The sequence below is a fragment of the Hipposideros armiger genome, unplaced genomic scaffold (genome assembly GCF_001890085.2).
Source record: "Hipposideros armiger isolate ML-2016 unplaced genomic scaffold, ASM189008v1 scaffold_31, whole genome shotgun sequence".
NCBI classification, from domain to species: Eukaryota; Metazoa; Chordata; class Mammalia; order Chiroptera; family Hipposideridae; genus Hipposideros; species Hipposideros armiger.
The window spans coordinates 6,270,187-6,287,524 of NW_017731381.1; the positions used below are offsets into that span (position 1 = coordinate 6,270,187).

The following is a 17,338-nucleotide window of genomic DNA, read 5'->3' on the forward strand; positions in this document are numbered from 1 at the left end:
GTGTGGGGCTTTGCAGGTAACCGCAAAGACTTTGGAAGATAGACATTAAGTGACTTGGTTTTTACCAGGCTCCTTCTGGCTGCTGTGTTGAGACTAGACTCCAGGAGGAGAAGGGTGGAATGGAAACGGAGCAGGGAGGAAGCTATTGCAATAGTCCAGATGGGAAATGATGGTGGTGGAGCTAAGTGGTTATTTAGTTCATTCTGTTCACACTCAAGACATTTACCTAATCACTGATTCAATATTATCTAATATATAGTCCATATTAAAATTTCCCTCCAAAGTTCTTTTTACATTAATCCCCCCCCCCAACTTGGATCCAATCAAGACTCACATATTGCTTTTGGTTTTCACCTCTTTCATGCTTTGATATTTTTAAGAGTCCAGGCTTGTGTTTTGTAGCATGCCTCAAATTCCAGATGTCTGATTGTTTTTTGCATAGTTAGGTTCAGTTTAGCTAATTTTTTTTTTTTTGGCAAGAATACTACAAGGGGTGGTGTTATGCCTTCCCCATTGCATCATATGAGGAGATATATAATGTCAGTTTGATCCATCATTGGTGACGCTAAGTGATGGTGATTGGTGATTGATCACTTGGTTAAGGCGGTGTCTGCCGATCTCTCCCCTGTACTCCGTGGTATGATACTTCGGGATTGAATATACTGTGAATATCCTATAGCTCAACAACCTTTCACTCTGTGACTTTAGTATCTAATGAACAGCGCGGCTTCTAACCTTGTGCCTCAGTTTGCTCCTCTGAACAATGAGACTAGTGGTCCCTAAGGGATGCTCGTTTTGAGGATCAGTGCTTGCACACAATAAACGCTCCGTAAGCGTTAGATATTACCGGACGAAGGCAAGTATGGAAACATTCAGGGCAGGGCTTAGGGCTGCATTTCAGTTCTCCTGACCCCGCCTTAGCGCCCAGGTGGTCAGTGAGCGAAAGCGGACCTAAGGTCCACCCGGCCACGCCCTCGCGCCGCGGAAGCCGGGCGGGGCAGGGGGCACTCTGCGCCCCGACCGCGCAAGGCCCCCTGGGACCGGTAGTGCTGGGCGTGGCCGCGGGACTACATATCCCGGCGTCCCTCGCGCTGCGGCTCCAGCCGCTGCCTCTTCAGCCCCTCCACAGCGACGGCGGCGTTCTCGGCGGCTGAGTCGGTGGCGGCGGCAGCGGTGGCAGCGGTGGCGGCTGCGGGCTGAGCAGCGAGTTTCCGATTTAAAGCTAAGCTGCGAGGAAAATGGCGGCGGGCGGTGAGTGGAGATAAAGGAGGAGCGGCGGCAGGCGAGGGGGTGGAGTGCGAGGCGGAGGGAAGACGGCAAGTCCCCGGGGCTGGCGCGAGCCGGCGGCTTCGGCTCTGCGGAGGCGCTGAGGGGCGCGCCGAGCGGGGGGCGCGCCGAGAGAGTTTCGGGGTGTCGGGGCCGCGCCGCTTCCCCGCAGCCCGCAGCCGGAGGCGGAGAGGCGAAGCTGGGCGGCAGCCGGCTTGCGAGTGTCCGAGGAGGTTCCTACACGGAAGGGTCACCCCGAGGAGTTCGGGGGGACTGTGGGGGCCCACTTTTCCTTCCTGTCCTTAAAGTTTTATTTCCCTGCCTTCCCAGCCCATGGAGGGCGCCTTTTGGAAGCTGCCGGCGTCCCCCTCTTCCCGCTCCCGTGGCTCCTTCGCAGTTTTTCGTAAGAATTAGGGGGCGGGGGGAGCCGCACAGACCCCCACCCAACCTGCAGGTCGTACGCAGCCAGGATGGGGTCGGATGTGTGTTGCCGTGTCTCCTCCTGCACTTGAACGTTTTTAATATTTTAACACGAATTGTCTGCGGAATTTCCATTTTGGGCACGGGTAAGGTTCTCAGCAGTTTTCTCAGCAAAAAGGCATTTTTTTGCCGCCGCTGGTGTGAAGGCTTGTAAATGGCAAGTGGGAAGTTGCTGGGTCAATTTCGGGTTTGGCTGTCTTATTATTACTGCTTTTTTTTTTCCCCCTTTCCCCATCTCTAATCTTTTTACGTACATGGGGTTCCGTGTGTAATGATTTAATTAAGTAAACGGTTTGTCATGCACACATGTCTTTGAAAAACACTCCATGCGTCGTTGGAAGGCTTAGTTGCTTACCAGGCAGTTTGGGGGCACCCAGGGTGGAAAAAGTTAACCCAAAGAGAAGTTGTCAGAAGGGGGAGAGAGCATCGCCTCGAAACCTTACTTAGCGGGAGCAGTTCGGGATCCCCGAATGGAATGACACGAAAGGTATGCGGTTCTCTCGAAGTCGAAACTTTTTTTTCCCCTCCCCCCACCCCCCACCGAATGTGAAGACTTCCTTTTTGCAGTTGTTTGAGCAGCGCTTCGAAGCCAACCTGTTTTTGTTATTAAAAGCCTCCTGTACCGTCAAGACGCAAGGAAGGCGAGTACCAGCTGGCTTGCTGCAGCGGTTTTAAATGGAGTTGAATGAGATGAGTGACAGGAGTGGTAGCGTTGAGTGCGATTGCTGCATCTCCTTGATTTTAAATGCCTGGCCTCGGATCCACCTAACCGGTCCCTGGCTGCAAGAAAGCTTCAGTGTTTATTGCGGCAGGTTGTTTAGAGGATAATGGGGGCGGGGGGTGGGGGGGGAGGGGAGATCATAGGTCTTCAGTGAGTGCCGCATAGACTGAAATGTGACATTGGAAATCTGTAAGTTTGTGAACTGCTTGTTCTAATTATTGCTTGTTTATTTAGAATAGGTTATACCAGATAGGATCCCCACCTGGCGAGGCACAGAAACATTGAAAAATGACGCTCTCCTGCTCTGACCCCTCCGACTCCCCCTTCTAGGAGGCAAAGACTTATTACTGGTTTCCTAGAGTATCCTTGGAAATGGGAATAATTATTAAGATTTTCATTCGAAACACCCTTGTTGAATCCCAAAAGCAGGGAGATAAGATACACAGAAGAAAGGGGAAATGGGCGGTGAATACTGTTTTCTTTTTACTGTCTTAAAAAATGTTGATAAGCTGTTAGAAAAACTCTTCTGAACTTACTGCTTATGGTGCCTTATCTATTAACACCTTTGAAGAAATAGTCTGTGGGGCTTTAGGATGCAGAGCCCTGCTGGGTTCATTGTTTGTATGTAAGAGAAAGCCTCTAACATGTAAAATGATATTGAACACTATAGCTCCTGTCACTGGAGGGTGCTTCAGGTTCTGCATTTAAATGAGCCCCAATCTAGATTGCCTGTGATCCTAAATTATAGAGGTATTTTATGTATCAATAAAATGACTTAATTGTCCAATCAGCATTAAAAAAAAAAAGCATATACCAGCTTCTGGCATATAGAAGTACATTTTGGATGTGAGGATTGTGGACTGAGTGGGAAGCTGTGATGTTTCTAGAGCAGTTATAGGAAATGTTTCTGCCATAAAATATTCCTTAACTGCAGAGGCTTTGAAAATGCAAAACAACTCCAGCATAATTAACAGGGTTTCTATTTTTATAAATTTTAGAACGGTGGTTTTAAATTTACCAACACTCAAAATTCATTAAAAAAATAATGATATTAGAATTTAAGGGTATTAGAAGTTATATTAAATAATTTTACTATATTTTGGAAGTGAGTATGCTGTGCATTTTTCTGCTTGTATAAGAATTATTTTCATAAATTGTCCTCTACTTCCTAAGCAAATAAGTTAGAATTCATTCAGTAAGGAGTCAGTGTACTCTTGGGCCCTGAACCCTTTTTCTAGGAGACGTGTAAATAAAAATAGTTCTTGAAATGGTTACTTGCTGATGCCTTCTTGACTGGTCTTTTGAAATAACTTTCCTTACTATCTATTTCAGGGATATATTAAAGATAATTAAAAAAAAATTCAGTCTTGCTCATTAGCAGTATGATTCTGGAAGTTATTTTTAACTTGACAACATTTTTGAGAAGTCTTTTAAAAGAATAACTTAAAAATACCTTATTTTAATTTGGACAGTATGGTAAGATAACAAACTGTTGTCCTATCCCTAATTGGTGTTAAAATAAATGGCTTTAGGTTTTTTTCTTTTTTTTTTTTAGGCTATATAATTTCAAACCTTGGCCAGAGGATGTAGACTACTTTTGAAAACTTTTAATTTGTTGCAAGTTTAGACTGAATATAGCCTCTAGTTGTTGTTTGTCTACACAGCAAAGTGACCACTATTTAACACAATTGTTAACTCTTTCAATCATAATTGAAGAGGTACTGCAGTTTCTCATAGGTTACATCAGAGTACCTGTCCCAGTTTGGTTTGAATTAATTAATACTCCGTAGTGTAGTATATTCCCTCTTTGCATTATTGAGTGGTTAAAGCTCTGGGAGCAGAAAATCAGTGTTGGAAATATATGTTAACTTTTCTTTTACCTCATAGTTAAACAGATTAAAGTAATAGGTGACTGTTCGTTTAGATCCTCAGGGATAGCATTGAGATTGAGTGCTGCAGTAAAATGTAGGCATTTTCTTCCCTTTTATGAGTGCTTTTTGGGGTGGGGGAGGGGATTACAAAATGAACATTTCCCAGTTAAAGTTGAGGAGGGGCTCTATTGTAATGAGGCTTATTTCTTCACTTTGCTCATGTTTGCTAGGTAAATTCATTTGGCCCATTGGTTTTCTGACAGGGCGTCTGGGAGATTATTTTCCGTTAAGGATGCCGTTTATCCAGAGCCTAACCTTATTTTCAGCCCTCTAACAAATGATGGCATTGACTTAAATGTAATCGCCTTTCCCTTTCCTACCTTCTGGTGGAGAGTTGTTAAATGAACGGGAAAATGGCCAGAAGATACACAGCAGGAATAGAAAGGAAGACAAGCAGTGTGTAGAAGGGCGACGTATCCACAAACTGGATAATCTTCTTAGACTACATACTGCCAGTTCTCAACCTTGTCAGCATTAACACAGTTTGGTAGGTTCTGCTGACCTAGATCAATTTACAGGGGGGCAGTAATAAAGGTTTATTTTAACTAACTGTGTAGTAAACTTTGTGGCTTGGAGGCAAAGGAAAGAAGTCTGACCTAACAGGCACATGGGCTTTACCCATTTCAAAGAATATTCTAAGAGCAAATATACTAGTCTTTTCTGTTTGTCCTTTTCCCTATTTTTCATTAGGAACATCTGTATCCTATTTTTTTCTTCTCCTCCCCCCCCTTCTCCCTCTCCTCTCTCTCTCTCTCTCCCTCCCTCCCTCCCTCCCTCTCCCTCTCTCTCTCTCTGCTCTAGGAAAGAGTGTGACTTTTTTTGTCCTGTCTGCTGTTCTCCTATGAAGGTATTCCTTTGAAATGTTTGATTTCCTTGGTTAGATGCTATGAGTGAGGGTTATGAAGCTTACATTTTGGAAAGGAGGCTGACTAGATTACTGAATTTAACTCTTCATCACCCACATCATGATGAAAAGGGAATATTGGCCTGAGTCTCCCAAAGTAATGGATAATGTACTGCTCCCTGGGGCTTTGCTTCTTTGCTTTTGGTAGCAATAGCAGTTGAGTTGGCGGGATAGATGGATAGATGGGAAAGGACTGCAGAAGTCAGCATAATCCTCAATTAGGATAAGCCTCATGGTTAATTGAATGTCGAGTGTACAGGTTAAATCCCATTATAACAAACTCCAGGGGACTAGCTAAATTATTTTGTTGTGCTGGGATTGAGCTTTATTGAATATTGTTTAAAATAAATTAGTCTTTTTGTTTTTGTTAGAGATGTTGGAAAAACTTTTATTTATTGTAACAATTTGAGAAGTTGTTGATCACGAACAAGTGTTTTTCACCATCATTTTTAATGGTTTTTGCCTTTAAAAAGGGTAGAACACATGTTGATCTGGGCAGATAATTTATATATCCCATCCCTACCAGTTGAATAGCTCCAATGGTTTATCTTAACAACCAAATGAGTTTATTAGTAAGTACTACTGCCACCATCAAAGTGTGGTCAGAGGAAATGGGAACTTCCCCAGGTTTCCAGGTGATTACTGCTGGTAATTTTTTCTGCCCCTGGCAACTTTTTAAAATAAATGAATATACTTCATTTTCATGTGAACTTTCCTTTGTCGGTAATAGTTAATGTAGCCCTTTATATTCAGCCCAGTGTAGCTTGAGACCTTTAGATCTCTCTGTATGGTATTGTTAAAAAACCCCCAAAACAACAGGAAGGTACAATGATAGCCTTTAAGATACTTCTATATAAATATGAAAACTTAGAAACAGGATTAATATACATATGAGAAAAATACTGTTCCTATGCTTGGCCAGATATATATTGTTTCTGTTCTTTACTTTTGTTTGCCAAACTTCAGGCATTCATTTACCTTCGTATCCAAGACTACTAGCATTTTTAGTTTGCTTAGAGAGTTTTGATTGGGTGCAGCAAGACATTTTTGAAGTCATTCTTTTAAATAGATGTTCCATGGAGGAGGGAAAATCTGAAAGAGGGAATTTCAAACAACCCAAGCAGTGTTTTGAAAGTTCTCATGTCTTAAGAATAATGACTGACTGGTAGGCAGGAAGCCTGCAGTTGTATTGTGGTATTGTTCCTCCATCTTATGCATTTGAGAACTTCAGTACAAAAGAGAAGAAAGCATGGGGAGGGGAAAGAAAGGGGTTTAGCAAAAAAAAGATGGGGGGTACTTTTAGAGTAAATATTCTTTGCTCCTCTGTTTAAGTGAAATCTAAAACCAATTTATTTTTACGTTGAGAGGAAATGTTTGCTTATCATAATCTAAATGTCTTAAACTGACATTTTAGTAGATGAGAGTATTTGGTGGAAAGAGCAGCGTGATCACATAACTCAGTTTTAAAACAGAAGTTTAATAAAAAAAAAATCTACCCATGAGAACCTTTATTTTCCTCCTTTGTTACCTGATGCTTATTGCTTTGTAAAGAATATTTACTAGTGAGTTGAGAATCATTTGTGAGCTTGTAAGGTTTGTACAAATCAATCTCTAGGTTTGTTTTTAAATTTGTAAAACAAAGGGGTGGAGTATGTGATCTTCCAAGGTTCCTTATATTAGAAAATTCTGTAAACTTAAAGCATCATATAGATTGTAGAATTGGCCTTTTATTTGCATTTTATTGGTCAAATATTAAGTTAGTTAAGCTCTTTATACCAGATAATGGTGTGAAGATACAGGTTTTTGTGCTGACTCATGAGTTTGAGGATAGGATGACTGAGCTCCAGACTTCACCATAGTATATGCTACAGGCTGCAAAAAAATGTGTGTGTGTGTGTGTGTGTGCGCGCGCGCGCGTGCGTGCGTGTATTGGGGGGAGGGAAATTTTCAACTCTCTCCTTCTGGTTTAAGAGAATGAAGTCATATTTTCTTTACTCAGTAAAGCTGTCATCAGTGAAATGATTACTGAATTTAAGTCACTCTGTGGAGTAGCTATATCAGCTTGATTTTGTTTCCAGATTGAAATTTGGCACTTTATTTGAAAATGTTTCAAGGATTACCCAGTGTTCTCTTTACCCAATCGTCCTTGCCTACACACCCCATCCAAGCTCATCTTTCCTTTTTTTTACCTGTCTGGTTGTGGTTGCGTTTTATGATGATATTTCATTCCAGCCAAGATAGTTGGCTCCATTGCTGTCAGAGCAAGTATTTGTTTGCATCTAGGAAAATCTAACTTCACCAGTGAGGAATAACTCCACATGCATATTGTATCCCTTGAGAGATCAGTGGTATTTTCTTCCTATAATAAGATTGGACTATATTAAGTTTTAAAGATAACTTCAGGAATCAAAACACATTCAGGAAGCTACTTTTGAAGTGCACAGCCATACCTAGAATGATGGAAGCCTTAGGTGTATGGAACCCAAATTAGGCGAACCTGAAATTGTGAACTTTCACCTATAACCTTCACTCTCTCTTTTCTTTCCCCGAAGTATAAAATAACTCCCACATATGATTTTTTTTTTTTAAGATTTTATTGGGGAATCGGGGAAGGGGAACAGACAAATTGCTGTCCTTTTGTTCTTCAGTCTAGTTGTGGAGGATGTCGCTTTACTGGCCCGTGTTGGTATTATCATTGCGCTCTTCCCCGGTGAGGCAGTTGCTTGCCGGCCGTTGGACGGCTGTTCACTGCGGCTCACAGCAGCTCACGCTCACTGCTGGCCAGCCCTGCTGCAGCCTACGCCGTCCGCAGTGACTCACGGCAGCCCAGTTCCAGGTCGAGCTGTTGTTCACCATCTTGGCTGTAGAGGGTGCAGCGTCACTGGCCCTCATGTGGGATCTGAACCGGGGCCCTGCTGCTCAGAGCTGGTGTCCCAAGCCAACTCCTAACCAATGTGCCACTCGGCCGGCCCCCGACATATGACTTTTTATACCACTAGTCTCTTAACCATGAGACCTTAATCTTCAGTTGTCTTTGATTTGGGAATTGGCTGTTGCCCACTCCCACATAGGAGGTATGACAATTAAGTTTGCGAACTTGTTGCAATGATGTTGCTAACCTTTTTTGATATTAGAGGCATTATTCATTATGAACTTGTACCAACTGGACAGACAGTTAACCAAGTTTACTATTTCGAAGTGCTGAAAAGGCTACATGAAAAAGACGACCTGAACTTTTTGCCAACAATTCATGGCTCTTGCATCATGACAATGCACCAGTTCCCACGGCACTGCCTATGAGGGAATTTTTAGCCAGTAAACAAATACCTGTATTGGAACATCCTCCCTACTCACCTGATCTGGCCCCAATGACTTCTTTTTTTACCTGAAGATAAAGGAAATATTGAAAGGAAGATAGTTTGATAACATTTAGGACATCAAGAGTAATATGATGACAGCTCTGATGGCCATTCCAGAAAGAGAGTTACAAAATTGCTTTGAAGGGTGGACTAGGCGCTGGTGACAGTGCATAGCTTTCCAAGGGGAGTACTTTGAAGGTGACCATAGTGATATTCAGCAGTGAGGCATGTAGCACTTTTTCTAGGATGAGTTCGTGAACTTAATTGTCAGACCACGTACTCATTCATACATGTGTTGATTAAACTTTTACTATTTAAGACACTGTAAGAGTTAAGAAGATTTTGGTATTGAATAAACTGGGTTTTTTTTCCTTCAGAATCCTATTGATACATTTCCCCCTAGTCCTCTCTATATTTCTGCCAGTTTAATCTTATTAAACATCATTTATATATATATTTTTTTGCTTAATCTGCAGAGTTCAACTCAAATTCCATAACCTAACACTCAGTTCTTATGTCTTTTTAAAAAATCAGTCTTTCCTGTTTTTGTTGCTCCTTGTTTCAGCCATGCTATTTTTTTCTGCCTCTTCTCCTTTGCTATCTTGTCTAGTCATTAAGGTCCAGCTCAGATTTTGTCTCATTTAAGTAAATTTCCCAGACCACCACAACTGAAAATAAAACTCTTATTGCCTATGAGTTGTAATTACCTCTTCATAGTATGCATAGGAATCAGTATTTATTAATTCATAGGACAGATTCTGTCCAATTGTCTATTCTTTGAGGTATAGGGACCATTCCCTTGACAAGGTTTTAAAATCCTCAATTATTTTTTCAATGATATGCATTTTAGGTACCCCAAAATGCTTGGGGTTTGGATGTGAAAGTTTTTAGAGTTCAACTCTCAAGTTAATTTTTCTACTTGGAAATTGAGATAAAATTAGAGTCCTAAGGATTTGCTTAGGACCTATGTCCCCCTCATACAGTCGTCCCAGATAAATCATGTCTGCGCCATAGAATACTTTTGTGTTTTCCAGTTGACCTAGGAGTGCACAGTCCTTCTGTAAATTGTGCAAATGTTTTTATTCATTACTACTGTTCTTCAAGGAATTGTGCTAAGCATTGTGGGCATTCAAAGTCTCTTTGTGATCTAGGAGCTTATAAACTAGTTGACAAATAAGCATAATTGGAAAAAACATAGTTTTGACAACATAAATAGGTGGTTTGGAAGTTAGAGGGAGAAAAGGTCATTTTCAACTAGGATTGTTAGGGAAAATTTAATGGAGGAGATGGAATAGATCTAACTGGAATTAATTGCTGCTTCTAATCTTCTCTTTTTCCAGTATCTTTTATTGTTTAGTACTTAGTTGTAGTAAAAAAAAGTTATAAATTAATGTTTGTTTTTTTTTACTTGAAAAGAAGGCAATAAACATGGTAGAGTTAAAGCAGTACAAAAAGATATATTGTGAAAAAAGTAAGGCTCCTGGTATCCCTAGGTTTTTGGTATTTATAGCTACCCCTCCCAATGGCTACTAGTGTTAGAGGGCATTCTTTACATAGGATTATGGATGTCTCTCTTCAGTTTCTTTTTTCCTACTCTCTCCTCTTTAATGAACAAATAGGAGCACAGTGGGCTTCTGCTATTTTCACTTAATAAAAGAACTTGGAAGAGCCTTCTATGCCTCATACTTTTAATTAATTAATTAATTAAATTATTTATAGCTGAGCCATCCTGCCACCTGTTGGAAGCTCAGCGGCAGCTCAGCTCAGGTCGGGAATCGAACTGGTGACCTTGTTGCTCATAGCTGGCCCCTATGCCCCATATTTTTAAAAGGCTGTATAATATTCCATTGTGTGAATGGATTTGATACAGCTTATTTAACTGGTTCTTCCTTGCTGTTTTCAATCTTTTACAATTTTGAACGATGCTTGCAGTGAACTGGATGTAGACCTGTGTGCTGGAATGAGTATATCTTAGCACAAAAATCTTGGAAGTGAAATTTCTGAATCAAAGAAAATGTACATTTAAAACGTTAATGTCTCTTTCTCAGTCGCCTCCAAAGAGATTATACCAAATTTATGCTCTCACCTATTTATAAGCATGCCTGTTTCTCCTTTCTTATCTTTTAAAAAATTATCCCTTTGTGTTGCTTGACTGCTTAAAGGCGTGAGATCTTCTGTTAATTGTAGAAGAGTTTGAAACTAAACTTCCCATGGAGTTCCCAAAGTTTTTCATAATCTGACTCTAATCTGTATTTCCAGCATTATCTCCTTAATTTTGTCTATATATCTAATACCTTAGTTGCTATTAGGTCTGCCTTGCTCTGTCTTCCACCCTCTTACCTCAATAAAATTCCCTGTGTTCTGATTCATATTCTTAGATGTAAAAAAAAAAAAGCTACTATTTATTGGGTGCCCATGTGTCTGGGCAGTGTCTGCTTACTGTACATTATTTAATAGTCTGAATTTTTCGTTGTAGAATCCCCCCACCCCCTTTTCAAGCAAAGTCTTATTTAAAACCCTATTCAAAATACAAAGGTGATTCTGTTGAAATTTATTTTCTAAGTTGAAATTTACACTGTTTACTGGTTATAAAAGCAGTGAAAATGAGACTTATGGATATAAAATTTGAAAGTGGTTATGAAGAACTATTATGGACCTAATTCATCTCTTCCTCTAGTTTATTTCTATAGTGTTAAGAAAGTCCCGACTCATACAGAGATATAGTTGTGAATGGTCCCAGTTCAAAAATATTTTTTGAAATATGTAGCGGATACAAATGGGATAAATTCAAAAGGTACCAAAGGTACCCTTCCTCAATTGTCTCCCACCCACCTCCCTATCCCCTGCCCACAGGCAACCATTGTTACTCTTGTCTAGGCATATAAATGCATATACTTGGGGCTGGCCGAGTGGTTCAGTTGGTTAAGAGCTTGCCCAAGAGCTTGAGCTCTGAGCAGTAGGGTTGCCGGTTCGATTCCCACATGGGCCAGTGATGCTGCGCCCGAGGTGAGCTGCTGCTGAGCTGCCAACAGGTGGCAGGATGGCTCAGCTGGTGAGAGTGCATGCTCCTAACAACAAGGCTGCCTGTTTGAATGGTGGGCTCTGCCCACCCACAACTAATTGAACACAGCACCTTGAGCTGAGCGGCGTTACTGGACTTGGAGCTGAGCTAGCTGTGCCCACCACAACTAAGACTGAAGGACAACAACATGGCTGTTCCCCTTCCCCAATTCCCCAACAATGTTCCCCTTCCCCAATTCCCCAATAAAATCTTTCCTCCACCCAAAAAAATGCATATATTTAACAGCTTTTAAGTTTAATAATTTCTCCCACAGTTTTGGGTAAACTTTATGTCAAAGTGTAACATACATTCATGAAAGTGCACAAGAATAGTCTGGTAAATTTTCATAATGACAACACCAAACTGGCACTTAGGAGCCCTATTCTGGACTGTATATACTTTTTAAATGATCTTGGAGAGGTCTCATATCTGTATTTATAGCTACTAAGTACTCTCTAATGGCCACACAGTACTCCATTGTATGGATATATCATAATTTACCCAGTTTCATATTACTACAAACAAAGCTGTAAGTGAATATCCTCATACATATTTCTTTGTCCCTTGTTTTGTTAAAAAGCATATAAAAATGTCTGGAAGTGGGATGCTAGGTTAAAGAGTATGAATTAAAAATTGTTTAGGTATTGCAGTTTGCTCTCTGTGGAGATTATATTAATTTACAAATCCACCCCCAGGGTATGGAAGTTCCTGTTTCCCTCATGTCTGAGTAATACTGTGGTACCAAATTTTTTAACCTGATAAATTAAAAAAGCCTTTTCATGTATTTCCTCTAGTGCTTTTATGTTTTTTTTTAACATGAAAAAATAAAATATAAAAATTAAAAAATGTAAAATAAAAATGAGTTAGAATATAGAAGTACCAGTTAGGTATAAAACTGGTAACAGATTAATGAGGTGGTAGACTAGAGTACGCTTATGTTGTGACTAAATGTATTTGTTCCTTTGAGTGTGTTTAAAGATGTTTAACATGTACCTATATAATATTTGGGTTTTTTTTTTGTGTTAGTAGAAATCTGCTTTATTGAGGTATAATTTGCTTATTATAGAATCCAGCCATTTTAAGTGTGCAGTTTGAGTTTTGACAAATGTAAACAGTTGTGTCACCACCACCACAGTCAAGATACAGAACATTTCCATCAACCCAGGAAGTTTTCTTGCCCATTTGCATTCAGGCCCCTTCTGGGTTTTGTATTCAGTCAGCCACTGATCTACTTCCTATCACTATAGTTCACTTTCTTCCTTTTCATTTTCTTCAACTTTTTCGAGTTATTAATTGACATTCAATTTAATTGTATATATTTAAATTGTACAATTTGAGCTTTGACATATGTGTCTACCTGTGAGTTCATCACGACAGTTATAGTAATGGGAATATCTACTACCTCCCCAAATCCCCTTTGTAATCCATCCCTCCTCCATCTTTAGGTGTCACTAAAGATTAGTTTGTATTTTTGAGAATTATATACAAATGGAATTAACAGTATGTACTTTTTTTGAGCGGGGCTGGCTTCTTTGAATAAGCATAGTTATTTTTAGATTCATCCATGTTGTTTCATATATCAGTAGCCTATTTCCTTTTATTGCTTAAGAAATATTGCAGTGTCTGGGTAGATCACAATTTATTCATTCATTCACCTATTGATGAACCATTTGGGTTGTGTCCTGTTTTTGCTTATCAAAAATAGAGCTTCTGTGACGTTTGTGTACAAGGCTTTGTGTGGACATACACTTTATTTCTCTTGAGTAAATACCCAGAAATGGAATGGATGGGTTATATGCTAAGTGTATGTTCAACATTTAAAAATTTTAGGAAACTGCCATCTGTTTTTCAAAGTGGTTGCACATTTCATGTTTCTCTGCAATGTATGATAGTCCCAGTTGTTTAACAACACTTGGTATGTCCAGGCTTTTATTTATTTATTTTTATTTTTATTATTTTTTAAGGTTTTTATTGGGAAATTGGGGGGATGGGAACAGTGCTGGGGAATTGGGGAAGGGGAACAGACAAGTTGCTGTCCTTTTGTTCTTCAGTCTAGTTGTGGAGGACGTTGCTTCACTGGCCCAAGTTGGCACCATCATTGCGCTCTTCCCGGGTGAGGCAGATCAGTCACCGGCTTCTGGACGGCCGCTCACGCTGGCTGCTGGCTACACACCGTAGCCCATGGCATCCCCCTGCAGCAGGGGCTGCAGCCTACGCCGTCGCCGGCGACTCACCGGCAGCCCAGCTCCAGGTTTATTTTTTTAAATTTTTTATTTGTTTTTTTAAAAGATTTTATTGGGGAATTGGGGGAGGGGAAAAGTGTTGGGGAATTAGGGGAGGGGAATAGCCAAGTTGTTGTCCTTCAATGTTACTTGTGGAGGGCTCAGCTAGCTCAACTCCCAAGTCCAGTTGCTATCTGGCTGCCCGTCGGCAGCTCAGCTCAAAGTACCGTGTTCAATCTTAGCTGCTGGTGGGGGTAGCCCACCATCCTGTGCGGGGGTCGAACCTGTCAACCTTGTTGTTAGGAGCATGTGCTCTCACTAGGTGAGCCATACTGCCACCTGCTGGCAGCTCAGTGGCAGCTCAGCTCGGGCGCAGTTCACTGGCCCATGTGGGAATCGAACCGGTGACCCTGTTGCTCAGAGCTCGTGCTCTTAACCAGCTGAGCCACTTGGCCAGCCCCTTAGTTCATTTTTAAGTTGGTTTGTTTATCTTATTAAGATATAAGTGTCCTTTATGAATTTTAGATACAAAACCTTTTTGGGTATATTATACATTTCAGAAATATTTACTGAGTCTGTGGCCTGCCTTTTCATTTTCATAACAGTGTTTTGGAACAGCAAAAATGTTTAATGTTATTGGAGTTCAGTTTACTGAATTTTTGTATTTTCCTTTGTAGTTCATGCTTTTTGTGTTGCATTTAAGAAATCTTTGCCAAACTCAAGGTCATTAAGATTTTTTTCTTATGTTTTCTTCAAGAAGTTTTATAGTTTACGGTCTTAAATTTAGGTCTATGACCCATTTGAGTTAATTTTTGTATATGGTATGCAATAAGGGTTGAGGTTCATATTTTGGTATATGGCTATTTTTCCAGCATTGTTTGTTGAAAAAATTGTACATTCTCCATTGAATTGACTTGGCACTTTTGTTGAAAATCAGATAACCAGATATGTAGGTCTGTTTTTGGAGTTTCTTCTGTTCCATTGATGTATCAGTATGTATGTATATATGTCTGTCTGTCTATCTTCATCCCAGTTTTGAGATCAGGTAGGGTAAGTCTTCCAACTTTAAAACATTTTTTTATTTCAAATTATATTGGGTATTCTAGGTCCTTTGTATTTCCATGTAATTCATCTCGTTGATTTCTGCAAAATCCCTGTTGCAATTTTGATTGCACTGAATCAGTTCATCAATTTGGGGAGAATTGATTTCTCAAAAATATTGTGTCTTCTGTTCAATGAACACATTGTATATAGCTCTCCATTTATTTAGGTCTTCTTTAATTTCTCTTAGCAATGTTTTATAGTTCTTACAAAGTTTTTGTCCAATTTATCACTCAGTTCCCTATTTTTAAAAGTGATTGTGAATAATATTTTTAAATTTCAATTTCCAATAACTTGTTGGTCTATAGAAATACAGTTGATTTTTGTATATTCACCTAGTATCTTGCAACATTGCTAATAAACTTTATTTTAGTAGCTTTTATGTAGTTTGCATAGTATTGTATACATAGATGATCATATTGTTTGTGAATAAAGACAATTTTCCTTTCCAATTAGTCTGACTTTTCATTTTTATTCCCTTTTTTCTTTTTTTGCTTTATTGTATTGGCTAGTGCTTCAGTACAGTGTTGGATTTTCTTGATTGTGATTGCATTGAATTAATTGATTAATTTGGAGAGACAGGTATCTTTGTCTTCTCAATCTTAGGGGGTAAACATTCAATTTTTCACCATTAAGATTTTAATTATAGGTCTGCTGATCTGTTTTGCATTCATATAACTTCCCCTTCCCCTCCACTTGTTATGTAGTTATAAGAGGTTTTGTTTATTTTTATTTTTTCGAGTGTATATTCTGGTGATACATATTTTTATCAGCTATGTTTTACAAATACTTTTCTCCCAGTGTTTGGTGGTACAGATTTTTCTTAATGATCACAGGTGTCTCTACTAATGCCCAAATTCTTGGTCATATGTATATTTTAGGGAATAATAAGTGTTTTTTAAAGCTTGAATAACAGTTATGCAAACGTGTACTTCAGACCCCGTGCCTTAATTTGTATAAATGGAAAGAAAAACTAAAATTGTTAACCTGGAGCATATTAGTTCTTAAACACAGTTTATTATTTTCTACTGTATTTAACTGTTAAAAGTCATTTTTCATTTTAAATAGTCTGGAACTTGATCTTTTTCTCTTTAATAAGAATGAATCAGTGTCTGTTTCCACATTTATTATTACAAATTAATATTGAAAACATCAGTTATATTGGTCTGGTGTAATCCTAATGAAAAAATGCTGAAGGAAGACCTATCTAAAAACTCTGAATCTTACCTGTGAGGTTTTGTCATTGTTTTCTCTTTAACCTTCACTGAAAAACCCAATCTTTATGGCTTACTTCTATTAGTATAGAATATATTTCTTTCTCACCAAACTGTATTTTACTGTTCTCTTTTCATGGTTTTTATGCTTAAGTGTTCTACTGAGTTGTATTAGCTTTTGAATGCTTCTACTATAAGCTAATGAGAAAATACCAGCTTCACAATGTGCTATTTGTCATATTTAGTATTTGTATTAGATTATTGTAAGCTTAAATTGCTTAAGTATCTCCCTGGACACTATTTTTTCTTTGGCTTACTCAAAAAGAGTGATACTCGCCTCAATTTACTTACCAGTCTCCTCACCCTAATTTGAAGATATATATTTTAATTCTGTTCTGTCTGAATTATTCTTTCTGTCATGCTGGAATTTTGGAATATTTTGCAATTTACATTTAAGAAAGCTAGTTTAAGAAACCAGTGGAAATTTCCAGCTTAAAAAAAATCCAACTACTGGTCTAATAACTGCTTTGCAGGAAGAAATATGAAAATGAACCGCAGACATTCTGGATGTCAGCCTGTGAAATTTTCCACGATTTCCCATAATAACAGGCCGGCATGCTAGTACTGCCCGATGCAGTGCAACTGCACTTGTGCTCTCGGTGGAATTTGCAGCTACTCTATCAGTGATACAATGGCACCTGGCTAGCTTTTATTGAGCAGTGCATACATTCACACATCTAAGATACTGTACATTTCATCTCTGCCTGAAGTGTGGCCATAACACTGAACTTGCAAAATTATTTAAAAATGTTCCGATTCCCAAATTCCTCTTAGTTTTAAATCAATTTTGAGTTTTTAATTTCAGTAGATTTATTATGCATCTGAGAATATAGACATGTAAAATCATTCTTTTAGTGACAGTGCTGTGTAAATACATTTTTGTTTTATGGGATTTGAGACTGTCTTGAAGAGTGCTCAGAAAATTAAAGTTTTTTTTTTTTTTTTTTAAAGATTTTTATTGGGGAATTGGGGGGATGGGAACAGTGATGGGGAATTGGGGGAAGGGGAACAGACAAGTT

The 17,338-nt window shown here is 39.2% G+C and overlaps 1 protein-coding gene across 1 annotated transcript in view; it reads left to right on the plus strand.

The window, feature by feature from the left end:
* The first annotated feature begins 1,097 nt into the window (after positions 1 to 1,097).
* The window catches only part of NCOA3 (nuclear receptor coactivator 3), a 101,630-nt gene continuing 85,389 nt past the window's right edge, over positions 1,098 to 17,338 (plus strand). The window contains exon 1 of the mRNA XM_019636995.1: positions 1,098 to 1,251. The gene's annotated coding sequence lies outside the window, so the exon portion shown is untranslated. The remainder of the gene's footprint in view (positions 1,252 to 17,338) is intronic.